This window comes from Triticum urartu, chromosome 6A (genome assembly GCF_056163025.1).
Source record: "Triticum urartu cultivar PI428250 chromosome 6A, HENAU_Tu73, whole genome shotgun sequence".
Taxonomy (NCBI): Eukaryota; Viridiplantae; Streptophyta; class Magnoliopsida; order Poales; family Poaceae; genus Triticum; species Triticum urartu.
Window position 1 is genome coordinate 543,586,238 of NC_141878.1, and position 14,039 is coordinate 543,600,276.

Here is a 14,039-nt window from a genome sequence, read left to right on the forward strand (position 1 = left end):
CTCATCCCTAGCGGATCTTGTTACTCTTGGGTGTTTGAGCACCCTAGACGGTTGAGGTCACCACGGAGCCATAGTCCATTGTGGTGAAGCTTCGTGGTTTTGTTGGGAGCCTCCGATTAAGTTGTGGAGATTGCCCCAACCTTGTTTGTAAAGGTTCGGTTGCTGCCTTCAAGGGCACCAATAGTGGAATCACGGCATCTCGCATTGTGTGAGGGCGTGAGGAGAATACGGTGGCCCTAGTGGCTTCTTGGGGAGCATTGTGCCTCCACACCGCTCTAACGGAGACGTACTTCCCCTCAAAAGGAAGGAACTTCGGTAACACATCCTCGTCTTCACCGAATCCACTCTTGGTTATCTCTTACCTTTACTTGTGCAAGCTCTTTAGTGTTACTTCTCTTGCTTGCTTGTATGCTTGTTGTTATTGCATCATATAGGTTGCTCACCTAGTTGCACATCTGGACAACCTACTTTGATGCAAAGTTTAATTTGGTAAAGAAAAGTAAAAATTGGTAGTTGCCTATTCACCCCCCCTCTAGTCAACCATATCGATCCTTTCAATTGGTATCAGAGCCTCATCTCTTTATTAAGGACTTTACCATCCAAAGAGTATGGTTGATACCGTAAACGGTGTGGAGGAACACTCTGGTGTGAATCCGATCTCGTCTACGGGCGATGGGGGAACCTCGGTCTCTCGTGAGGAGTTCAATGTGGCCTTGGAGACATTGAAAACCTCCATGATGACCGAAGTTGAAATCATGTTTACTAAATTTCTTGAGGGGCTTAAACTATCCACCGCACCGTTGAAAGTGGGTGACCCCACCAACAAGGTGACGGATGCTATCCCCGACAAGGAGGAAGCTAGTAGTGAAAAGGCTCCTTCTTCTAGTGGTAAGAATGGCACCGGCATCTTTGTCCATGTGGAACCACCACTTGTTTATGGTGGACCGGTTCCTTCCACTCATTTGAATCATGCCGGTCCTCCCCCTAAGATTGTGAAAAATGAGGACTTTGATTCTTGGGTTTACCGCTTTAAACGTCATTTAAATCATGTGAACTCTAACCTTTGGAGAATCATTGAAGAAGGTTTCTATCCACATGATCCAAGCAACTTCACTCCTCGAGAAGCCGCGGACAATCAATTCAATGAGAATGCTCTCTTCATCATTCAAGATGCAATTCCACCCGAAGACCTACCTCATCTTCGTCCCTTCGCCTTGGCCAAAGATGCATGGCATTGTGTTGTCTCTCTCTACCGGGGAAGCGCAAGCATTCAACGCTCCAACTATGAAGTGGTACAAGATGAGGCCGATGAGTTTGCAATGAAAGAATATGAAGATCCTCATGAGCTTTATCGGAGAGTAACCAAACTCGCGATCTCACTACGAGATCACGGGAGCAAGGACACGGATGACAATTGGATCAAGCGAAAATTCCTCAAGGCAATGATGCCCTATCACAAGGCCATCTCCTCTGTCATTCGTCAAAGACCGGACTTCCACACTTTGACCTCAAGCGAAGTGTTGGATGAGTTTGTGGCCATGAACATTTTGGACAAGACCACCGACAATGCGGTGCTTCGTTCTCAAAGGGCAAAGAGGCCTAACCTTGCATTGAAGGCCAAGCTCACCGTTGAAGAAGAAGAAGAGGAAGAAGAGGAGAGCAACCCCGAAGATACGAAGTATGCATATCATGAACACATGGCACTTGCTTCAAGGCAATTTTGGAGCAAGAAAAACTCGAGGCCAAACTTTAGCAAAAACAACTCAAGTGGCACGAAGAGCAAGCAACGTGTAAGGACTTGCTATAATTGTGGCAACGTGAGTCATTTTGTTGCAGAATGCCCATATGAGAAGAGGGAAGACAATGGTGGCAAGCTCATCCGAAAGGACAAGGCCAAGTCGTTCCCCAACAAGAGCAACTTCACCAAGAAGACTCCTCCCAAGGCATTGGTGGTACAAGAAGAGTACAATGAGGATGATGATGATGATGAAAGTGATGAGTCGGTTGCCATGGCCTCCGTTGCCATTGCGACGACTCCACGGGTATCTCTCTTCGACTCACCCAATGAGAGCATCACCGCCAAGTGCCTCATGGCTAAAGCCACCAACAAGGTAACCTCCAACATCAAAACTACTGTCGTGGAATTGTCACGGCAGATGTCCTTAGTGTCAGGACTTAGTCGCGAGGCCAACGCATTTATGTGGTAGCTTGAGAGGGGTTGAGAGGAACGAGAGACGCGATGTTTTACCCAGGTTCGGCCCCTCACGGTGGAGGTAAAAGCCTACATCCTGCTTCATTGATATTGATGATGATGATCACGGTTACAAGAGTGCTCTATCTCGAGAGCTATTGTCTAAACCTAACTTGTCCAACTTGTGGAACTTGTGAATCTGGCCCCATTTTGGGGAGCCCTGTCCCTCCTTATATATGTTGGAGGGGCGGGTTACATGTAGAGTCCTATTAGGATTAGGACTAGTCTATCTCTAATACAAACCGGATACAAGTCCAGGTCTTAGCTCCTCGTAAGATAATGTTCCTCATGCCTTTCCTCTTAAACCGGCCCACCATTAACATAAACCGGCAAGCTAGGCCTTGGGCCTTGTCACCCGTCCGGAACACGCGCCGGGTCACCAATGAGTCTTCAGGCTCGTGAATCGTCATACCAGTGAACCGCCAGACACGTAAACCGCCAGACATGTAAACCGCCAATCACGTAAACCGCCAATCTCTGGCGGTTTACCAATGAAACGCCTAGTCCGGCCGGGTTATACTTCTGGCCGGTTTACGCCGCGGGGTATATCCTCGACATTAGCCCCCAAGTTTAGCTTGGATTTATTCATGGTAAACTTATGCTGCAAAATAAACACAAGAACAAATTTGACAGGTTATGCTCCGGGTTAAGAATTTTTGTAAACCGGTACCTGATCATCCTTAAGTCCTTGTTATTTCCTCCTTCTGGGAAATCCGGGTCAACAGACCAGCTTCATAATCAATTTGCCGACATTGGTTTGTCACCGAGAAATATTGTGAAGAATAACTCCTTTGACTCAGCTCCCAAAGCGCCGGTTTAAGAAATATGGGTCTAAAAATACTTATCTGATATTCAGCCGGTTTGAAGATGTAAAACTTGCCGGTTTAATATTACCAAAATGGCCGGTTTATAAATATTGATGGCGCCGGGTCATAATTGTTGTCGACACCGGGTCATGTAATTGATCTTCCTGATTTGCTCAAAACTGATAAAATAAAGATGTTCCTCCTTTATATGCATAATACATGTAGCCCCCAAGTCTTAAGAAGAGAACATAGTGATAACTTAAGACTTGCTCCGATAAGTGTTTCAACCTTGAAGAAATCCGGTTTGTTCATCTCAATCATATAAACTGAATACTCCATATATGTAGCCCCCAAGTGCCGGGTTGTCATGCTTGCAGCAACCTGGGACTTGTAATTACCTGATGCTCAAAAAACTTCAACCAGTGTAGCCCCCAAGGGCCGGGTCATTATGCAATAATGAGCAGGGACTTTGTATATACTTCTTTTGAAAAGAATATCATATGATGTAACCCCCATCATGGGGCTTGAACTCACGTCCATAAGGTTAAGAGCTTTGTGCTTTACCAACTGAGCAGTGGATCCTTTCAACAAATGGATTAAGGCTTGTGTACCTTGAATTTTTGACAGGAGCAATTGGTAGCCCCCAAGGGTCGGCTCATTATGATGTGATGAGTCAAGTCTTCAATAAGGCCAATAAAAATGACTTTGCATTAGCCCCCAAGTGTCATGGTGCATGCTTGCAGCGACATGAGACTTGCATATTTGATATAATCTTAACTTGAATAATGTAGCCCCCAAGTGCCGGGTCGTGAGCCTGCAGCGACTTGGAACTATTCCTTCCATTGCAGAATAAATCATATTCATATCCATTGCGCTAAAGCGACTTTGAAAACCTTAATAATATTAATAACCATAATAAAAATCCAGCCATGTTGGCTATTTGAATAATATAATCCAATGATTTATAAGCGCATGATTCCAATGGCGCAATCCAAATATATACTGGCGACTTATAGTCCAAAGCCAGGCCGGTTTAATAAACACCGGACAATTTCTCATCATAGACTGGCGATTTATCATCTTAAAGCCAGGCCAGTTTAATAAACACCAGTGATTTATAATCATGCTTTATTCAACCTGTTTCTGCATACAACAAGTTTAAAGTGTCCTGGCGGTTTACCGCCGGACGGGTCATAATGCCCAACATATAACCAATGCTGCACTTAAGAATAATCAAATATGAAATATATCATACCTGTGACATTGAATCACATCGTTGGTTTACCAACTTTTTGTAGTAAGGGTGATAACCCAAATCTTGAGTACTGATAACTCCTTCCATATTGTGCCGGTTTATGATAAAACCGTGCCGGGCTGTGATAAACACCGGTTTACTCCATAATAGGATGGTAACAGAAAATCAAACCGGGCAGATAGTCTCCGTATTAAGATTTGACCGTGTTCTGTCAATTTGTAATTGACAGTTTGAACCGGTTTAAAACTTTGTCGATTTAAAAACGCAACAAAAAAATAAAAGAAACAGTTATCAAGGAAAATATTGAAGCAAAGGCATGTTGGGGAACGTAGTAATTTCAAAATTTTCCTACGCACACGCAAGATCATGGTGATGCATAGCAACGAGGGGGAGAGTCTGATCTACATACCCTTGTAGATCGCAACGGAAGCGTTGACACAACGTAGAGGAAGTAGTCGTACGTCTTCTTCCCGATCCGACCGATCCAAGCACCGTTACTCCGGCACCTCCGAGTTCTTAGCACACGTACAGCTCAATGACGATCCCCGGGCTCCGATCCAGCAAAGCTTCGGGGAGGAGTTTCGTCAGCACGACTGCCTGGTGACGATCTTGATGTTCTACCTACGCAGGGCTTCGCCTAAGCACTACAACGATATGATCAAGGTGGAATATGGTGGCAGGGGCACCGCACACGGCTAAGGAATGATCTCAATGATCAACTTGTGTGTCTAGAGGTGCCCCCTGCCTCCGTATATAAAGGAGCCAAGGGGGAGGGGTGCGGCCAGCCCTATGGAGCCGCAGGAGGAGTCCTACTCCTACCGGGAGTAGGACTCCCCCCCAATCCTATTCCAAATAGGATTCCCAAGGGGGAAAGAGGGAGAGGGGTGGCCGGCCACCTCTCCTAGTCCTAATAGGACTAGGGGAGGGGGGAGGCGCGCAGCCCTTGTGGGCAGCCCTTTCACCTTTCCACTAAGGCCCACTAAGGCCCATATGATCCCGGGGGGGTTCCGGTAACCTCCCGGTACTCCGGTAAAATCCCGATTTCACCCGGAACACTTCCGATGTCCAAACATAGGCTTCCAATATATCAATCTTTATGTCTCGACCATTTCGAGACTCCTCGTCATGTCCGTGATCACATCCGGGACTCCGAACAACCTTCGGTACATCAAAATGCATAAACTCATAATATAACTGTCATCGTAACCTTAAGCGTGCGGACCCTACGGGTTCGAGAACAATGTAGACATGACCGAGACACGTCTCCGGTCAATAACCAATAGCGGGACCTGGATGCCCATATTGGCTCCTACATATTCTACGAAGATCTTTATCGGTCAGACCGCATAACAACATACGTTGTTCCCTTTGTCATCGGTATGTTACTTGCCCGAGATTCGATCGTCGGTATCCAATACCTAGTTCAATCTCGTTACCGGCAAGTCTCTTTACTCGTTCCGTAATACATCATCTCACAACTAACATATTAGTTGTAATGCTTGCAAGGCTTATGTGATGTGTATTACCGAGAGGGCCCAGAGATACCTCTCCGACAATCGGAGTGACAAATCCTAATCTCGAAATACGCCAACCCAACATCTACCTTTGGAGACACCTGTAATGCTCCTTTATAATCACCCAGTTACGTTGTGACGTTTGGTAGCACCCAAAGTGTTCCTCCGGCAAACAGGAGTTGCATAATCTCATAGTCATAGGAACATGTATAAGTCATGAAGAAAGCAATAGCAACATACTAAACGATCGGGTGCTAAGCTAATGGAATGGGTCATGTCAATCAGATCATTCAACTAATGATGTGACCTCGTTAATAAAATAACAACTCATTGTTCATGGTCAGGAAACATAACCATCTTTGATTAATGAGCTAGTCAAGTAGAGGCATACTAGTGACACTTTGTTTGTCTATGTATTCACACATGTATTATGTTTCTGGTTAATACAATTCCAGCATGAATAATAAACATTTATCATGATTATAAGGAAATAAATAATAACTTTATTATTGCCTCTAGGGCATATTTCCTTCAGTCTCCCACTTGCACTAGAGTCAATAATCTAGATTACACTGTAATGATTCTAACACCCATGGAGCCTTGGTGCTGATCATGTTTTGCTCGTGGAAGAGGCTTAGTCAACGGGTCTGCAACATTCAGATCCGTATGTATCTTGCAAATCTCTATGTCTCCCACCTGGACTAGATCCCGGATGGAGTTGAAGCGTCTCTTGATGTGTTTGGTCCTTTTGTGAAATCTGGATTCCTTTGCAAAGGCAATTGCACCAGTATTGTCACAAAAGATTTTCATTGGACCCGATGCATTAGGTATGACACCTAGATCGGATATGAACTCCTTCATCCAGACTCCTTCGTTCGCTGCTTCCGAAGCAGCTATGTACTCCGCTTCACATGTAGATCCCGCTACGACGCTTTGTTTAGAACTGCACCAACTGACAGCTCCACCGTTTAATGTAAACACGTATCCGGTTTGCGATTTAGAATCGTCCGGATCAGTGTCAAAGCTTGCATCAACATAACCTTTTACGGTGAGCTCTTTGTCACCTCCATATACGAGAAACATATCCTTAGTCCTTTTCAGGTATTTCAGGATGTTCTTGACCGCTGTCCAGTGATCCACTCCTGGATTACTTTGGTACCTCCCTGCTAAACTTATAGCAAGGCACACATCAGGTCTGGTACACAGCATTGCATACATGATAGATCCTATGGCTGATGCATAGGGAACATCTTTCATATTCTCTCTATCTTCTGCAGTGGTCGGGCATTAAGTCTTACTCAACTTCACACCTTGTAACACAGGCAAGAACCCTTTCTTTGCTTGATCCATTTTGAACTTCTTCAAAATTTTGTCAAGGTATGTGCTTTGTGAAAGTCCAATTAAGCGTCTTGATCTATCTCTATAGATCTTAATGCCTAATATGTAAGCAGCTTCACCGAGGTCTTTCACTGAAAAACTTTTATTCAAGTATCCCTTTATGCTATCCAGAAATTCTATATCATTTCCAATCAGCAATATGTCGTCCACATATAATATCAGAAATGCTACAGAGCTCCCACTCACTTTCTTGTAAATACAGGCTTCTCCAAGAGTCTGTATAAAACCAAATGCTTTGATCACACTATCAAAACATTTATTCCAACTCCGAGAGGCTTGGACCAGTCCATAAATGGATCGCTGGAGCTTGCACACTTTGTGTGCTCCCTTTGGATCGACAAAACCTTCCGGTTGCATCATATACAACTCTTCTTCCAGAAATCCATTCAGGAATGCAGTTTTGACATCCATCTGCCAAATTTCATAATCATAAAATGCGGCAATCGCTAACATGATTCGGACGGACTTAAGCATCGCTACGGGTGAGAAGGTCTCATCGTAGTCAATCCCTTGAACTTGCCGAAAACCTTTTGCGACAAGTCGAGCTTTGTAGACAGTAACATTACCATCAGCGTCAGTCTTCTTCTTAAAGATCCATTTTATTCTCAATTGCTTGCCGATCATCGGGCAAGTCAACCAAAGTCCATACTTTGTTTTCATACATGGATCCCATCTCAGATTTCATGGCTTCAAGCCACTTTGCGGAATCTGGGCTCACCATCGCTTCTTCATAGTTCGTAGGTTCATCATGATCTAGTAGCATGACTTCCAGAACAGGATTACCGTACCACTCTGGTGCGGATCTTACTCTGGTTGATCTACGAGGTTCAGTAGTATCTTGATCTGAAGTTTCATGATCATTATCATTGGCTTCCTCACTAACTGGTGTAGGTGTCACTGAAACAGTTTTCTGTGATGAACTACTTTCCAGTAAGGGAGCAGGTACAGTTACCTCGTCAAGTTCTACTTTCCTCCCACTCACTTCTTTCGAGAGAAACTCCTTCTCTAGAAAGGATCCATTCTTAGCAACGAATGTCTTGCCTTCGGATCTGTGATAGAAGGTGTACCCAACAGTTTCCTTTGGGTATCCTATGAAGACACATTTCTCCGATTTGGGTTCGAGCTTATCAGGTTGAAGCTTTTTCACATAAGCACCGCAGCCCCAAACTTTAAGAAACGACAACTTTGGTTTCTTGCCAAACCACAGTTCATAAGGCGTTGTCTCAACGGATTTTGATGGTGCCCTATTTAACGTGAATGCAGCCGTCTCTAGAGCATAACCCCAAAACGATAGCGGTAAATCAGTAAGAGACATCATAGATCGCACCATATCTAGTAAAGTACGATTACGACGTTCGGACACACCATTACGCTGTGGTGTTCCGGGTGGCGTGAGTTGTGAAACTATTCCATAGTTTTTCAAATGTACACCAAACTCGCGACTCAAATATTCTCCTCCACGATCAGATCGTAGAAACTTTATTTTCTTGTTACGATGATTTTCAACTTCACTCTGAAATTCTTTGAACTTTTCAAATGTTTCAGACTTATGTTTCATTAAGTAGATATATCCATATCTGCTTAAATCATCTGTGAAGATGAGAAAATAACGATATCCGCCACGAGCCTCAATATTCATCGGACCACATACATCGGTATGTACGATTTCCAACAAATCTGTTGCTCTCTCCATAGTACCGGAGAACGGTGTTTTAGTCATCTTGCCCATGAGGCATGGTTCGCAAGTACCAAGTGATTCATAATCAAGTGGTTCCAAAAGTCCATCAGTATGGAGTTTCTTCATGCGCTTTACACCGATATGACCTAAACGACAGTGCCACAAATAAGTTGCACTTTCATTATCAACTCTGCATCTTTTGGCTTCAACATTATGAATATGTGTATTACTACTATCGATATTCAATAAAAATAGACCACTCTTCAAGGGTGCATGACCATAAAAGATATTACTCATATAAATAGAACAACCATTATTCTCTGATTTAAATGAATAATCGTCTCGCATTAAACAAGATCCAGATATAATGTTCATGCTCAACGCTGGCACCAAATAACAATTATTTAGGTCTAATATTAATCCCGAAGGTAGATGTAGAGGTAGCGTGCCGACCGCGATCACATCGGCTTTGGAACCGTTTCCCACGCGCATCGTCACCTCGTCCTTTGCCAGTGCCCGCTTATTCCGTAGTCCCTGTTTCGAGTTGCAAATATTAGCAACAGAACCAGTATCAAATACCCAGGTGCTACTGCGAGCTTTAGTAAGGTACACATCAATAACATGTATATCACATATACCTTTGTTCACCTTGCCATCCTTCTTATCCGCCAAATACTTGGGGCAGTTCCGCTTCCAGTGACCAGTCTGCTTGCAGTAGAAGCACTCAGTTTCAGGATTAGGTCCAGACTTGGGTTTCTTCTCTTGAGCAGCAACTTGCTTGCCGTTCTTCTTGAAGTTCCCCTTCTTCTTCTCTTTGCCCTTTTTCTTGAAACTAGTGGTCTTGTTAACCATCAACACTTGATGCTCCTTCTTGATTTCTACCTCCGCAGCTTTCAGCATTGCGAAGAGCTCGGGAATAGTCTTGTTCATCCCTTGCATATTATAGTTCATCACGAAGCTCTTGTAGCTTGGTGGCAGTGATTGGAGAATTTTGTCAATGACGCAATCATCCGGAAGATTAACTCCCAATTGAATCAAGTGATTATTATACCCAGACATTTTGAGTATATGCTCACTGACAGAACTGTTCTCCTCCATCTTGCAGCTATAGAACTTATTGGAGACTTCATATCTCTCAATTCGGGCATTTGCTTGAAATATTAACTTCAACTCCTGGAACATCTCATATGCTCCATGACGTTCAAAACGTCGTTGAAGTCCCGATTCTAAGCCGTAAAGCATGGCACACTGAACTATCGAGTAGTCATCAGCTTTGCTCTGCCAGACGTTCATAACATCTGGTGTTGCTCCAGCAGCAGGTCTGGCACCCAGCGGTGCTTCCAGGACGTAATTCTTCTGAGCAGCAATGAGGATAATCCTCAAGTTTCGGATCCAGTCCATGTAATTGCTACCATCATCTTTCAACTTTGCTTTCTCAAGAAACGCATTAAAATTCAACGGAACAACAGCACGAGCCATCTATCTACAATCAACATAAACAAGCAAGATACTATCAGGGACTAAGTTCATAATAAATTTAAGTTCAATTAATCATATTACTAAAGAACTCCCACTTAGATAGACATCCCTCTAATCTTCTAAGTGATTACGTGATCCAAATCAACTAAACCATAACCGATCATCATGTGAGATGGAGTAGTTTTCAATGGTGAACATCGTTTATGTTGATCATATCTACTATATGATTCACGCTCGACCTTTCGATCTCCGTGTTCCGAGGCCATATCTGCATATGCTAGGCTCGTCAAGTTTAACCTGAGTATTCTGCTTGTGCAAAAACTGGCTTGCACCCGTTGTAGATGGACGTAGAGCTTATCACACCCGATCATCACGTGGTGTCTGGGCACGACGAACTTTGGCAACGGTGCATACTCAGGGAGAACACTTCTTGATAATTTAGTGAGAGATCATCTTATAATGCTACCGTCAATCAAAGCAAGATAAGATGCATAAAAAGATAAACATCACATGCAATCAATTTAAGTGATATGATATGGCCATCATCATCTTGTGCTTGTGATCTCCATCTCCGAAGCACTGTCATGATCACCATCGTCACCGGCGTGACACCTTGATCTCCATCGTAGCATCGTTGTCGTCTCGCCAATCTTATGCTTCCACGACTATCACTATCGTTTAGTAATAAAGTAAAGCATTACATCGCGATTGCATTGCATACAATAAAGCGACAACCATATGGCTCCTGCCAGTTGCCGATAACTCGGTTACAAAACATGATCATCTCATACAATAAAATTCAGCATCATGCCTTGACCATATCACATCACAACATGCCCTGCAAAAACAAGTTAGACGTCCTCTACTTTGTTGTTGCAAGTTTTACGTGGCTGCTACGGGCTTTAAGCAAGAACCAATCTCACCTACGCATCAAAACCACAACGATAGTTTGTCAAATAGACTCCGTTTTAACCTTCGCAAGGACCGGGCGTAGCCACACTCGGTTCAACTAAAGTTGGAGAGACAGTCGCCCGCAAGCCATCTATGTGCAAAGCACGTCGAGGGAACCGGTCTCGCGTAAGCGTACGCGTAAGGTTGGTCCGGGTCGTCTCGTCCAACAATACCGCCGAACCAAAGTATGACATGCTGGTAGGCAATATGACTTGTATCGTCCACAACTCACTTGTGTTCTACTCGTGCAAATAACATAAAACCATAAAACCTAGGCTCGGATGCCACTGTTGGGGAACGTAGTAATTTCAAAATTTTCCTACGCACACGCAAGATCATGGTGATGCATAGCAACGAGGGGGAGAGTCTGATCTACATACCCTTGTAGATCGCAACGGAAGCATTGACACAACGTGGAGGAAGTAGTCGTACATCTTCTTCCCGATCTGACCGATCCAAGCACCGTTACTCCGGCACCTCCGAGTTCTTAGCACACGTACAGCTCGATGAGGATCCCCGGGCTCCGATCCAGCAAAGCTTCGGGGAGGAGTTTCGTCAGCACGACGGCGTGGTGACGATCTTGATGTTCTACCGACGCAGGGCTTCGCCTAAGCACTACAACGATATGATCGAGGTGGAATATGGTGGCAGGGGGCACCGCACACGGCTAAGGAATGATCTCAATGATCAACTTGTGTGTCTAGAGGTGCCCCCTGCCTCCGTATATAAAGGAGCCAAGGGGGAGGGGTGCGGCCAGCCCTATGGAGGCGCAGGAGGAGTCCTACTCCTACCGGGAGTAGGACTCCCCCCCCAATCCTATTCCAAATAGGATTCCCAAGGGGGAAAGAGGGAGAGGGGTGGCCGGCCACCTCTCCTAGTCCTAATAGGACTAGGGGAGGGGGGGAGGCGCGCAGCCCTTGTGGGCAGCCCTTTCACCTTTCCACTAAGGCCCACTAAGGCCCATATGATTCCCGGGGGGTTCCGGTAACCTCCCGGTACTCCGGTAAAATCCCGATTTCACCCGGAACACTTCCGATGTCCAAACATAGGCTTCCAATATATCAATCTTTATGTCTCGACCATTTCGAGACTCCTCGTCATGTCCGTGATCACATCCGGGACTCCGAACAACCTTCGGTACATCAAAATGCATAAACTCATAATATAACTGTCATCGTAACCTTAAGCGTGCGGACCCTATGGGTTCGAGAACAATGTAGACATGACCGAGACACGTCTCCGGTCAATAACCAATAGCGGAACCTGGATGCCCATATTGGCTCCTACATATTCTACGAAGATCTTTATCGGTCAGACCGCATAACAACATACGTTGTTCCCTTTGTCATCGGTATGTTACTTGCCCGAGATTCGATCGTCGGTATCCAATACCTAGTTCAATCTCGTTACCGGCAAGTCTCTTTACTCGTTCCGTAATACATCATCTCACAACTAACATATTAGTTGTAATGCTTGCAAGGCTTATGTGATGTGTATACTGAGAGGGCCCAGAGATACCTCTCCGACAATCGGAGTGACAAATCCTAATCTCGAAATACGCCAACCCAACATCTACCTTTGGAGACACCTGTAATGCTCCTTTATAATCACCCAGTTACGTTGTGACGTTTGGTAGCACCCAAAGTGTTCCTCCGGCAAACGGGAGTTGCATAATCTCATAGTCATAGGAACATGTATAAGTCATGAAGAAAGCAATAGCAACATACTAAACGATCGGGTGCTAAGCTAATGGAATGGGTCATGTCAATCAGATCATTCAACTAATGATGTGACCTCGTTAATCAAATAACAACTCATTGTTCATGGTCAGGAAACATAACCATCTTTGATTAATGAGCTAGTCAAGTAGAGGCATACTAGTGACACTTTGTTTGTCTATGTATTCACACATGTATTATGTTTCCGGTTAATACAATTCCAGCATGAATAATAAACATTTATCATGATTATAAGGAAATAAATAATAACTTTATTATTGCCTCTAGGGCATATTTCCTTCAAGGCAATGATAAAACCATTTGCAAAAAGAGGCTTTGAGCCGATCAGATGGTGTTACCATGGTCGGACACGACCAAGCTCCCCAATGGTGTAGCTATGGTTCAAGTCAGCCAGGTCCCCAAATGAAACCATGGCATTATGCCGATCAAGAGGCGTGGCAATGGTTCGGGTTCGACCAAGCCCCCAAGTGATTCTATGGCCTTAGGCCGATCAAGAGGCGTGACTGGTTCAGACTTGACCATGTCCCCAAGTGATCTGGTGGCTTTCGCCTATCAAAAGGTGTTGCATTGGTTCGGACACGACCAAGCCCCCAAGTGATGTTTATAAAATTTTCAAGGGGTAAACCGGAGGCCGCTTTAAGACAGAACCACTCCGTGTAACCACGCATGATGTAAAAGAACAGAGACCCCGCTTTATGAAGCAGAAGCCCCCATGTGATCAATACTATGTCAGGCCAGTAAGGCGGGATACCCATGTTTGAACCGCGCATCATGGCAGCAGGTCCTCTTTGGCAATTTTTAACTTTTTGCAAGAGATAAATTCTTCTTGAACCGGGATCTTGAACCGGATATTGAGAGCTTCAAAGCTTTGTGAGAGATATCTTTCCCTTGAACCGGATTTTAAACCAGAATCTTCATTTTCAACCGGAAAATTTTCTGACGGCCTTTAAACTCGAACTTGCGAGAAG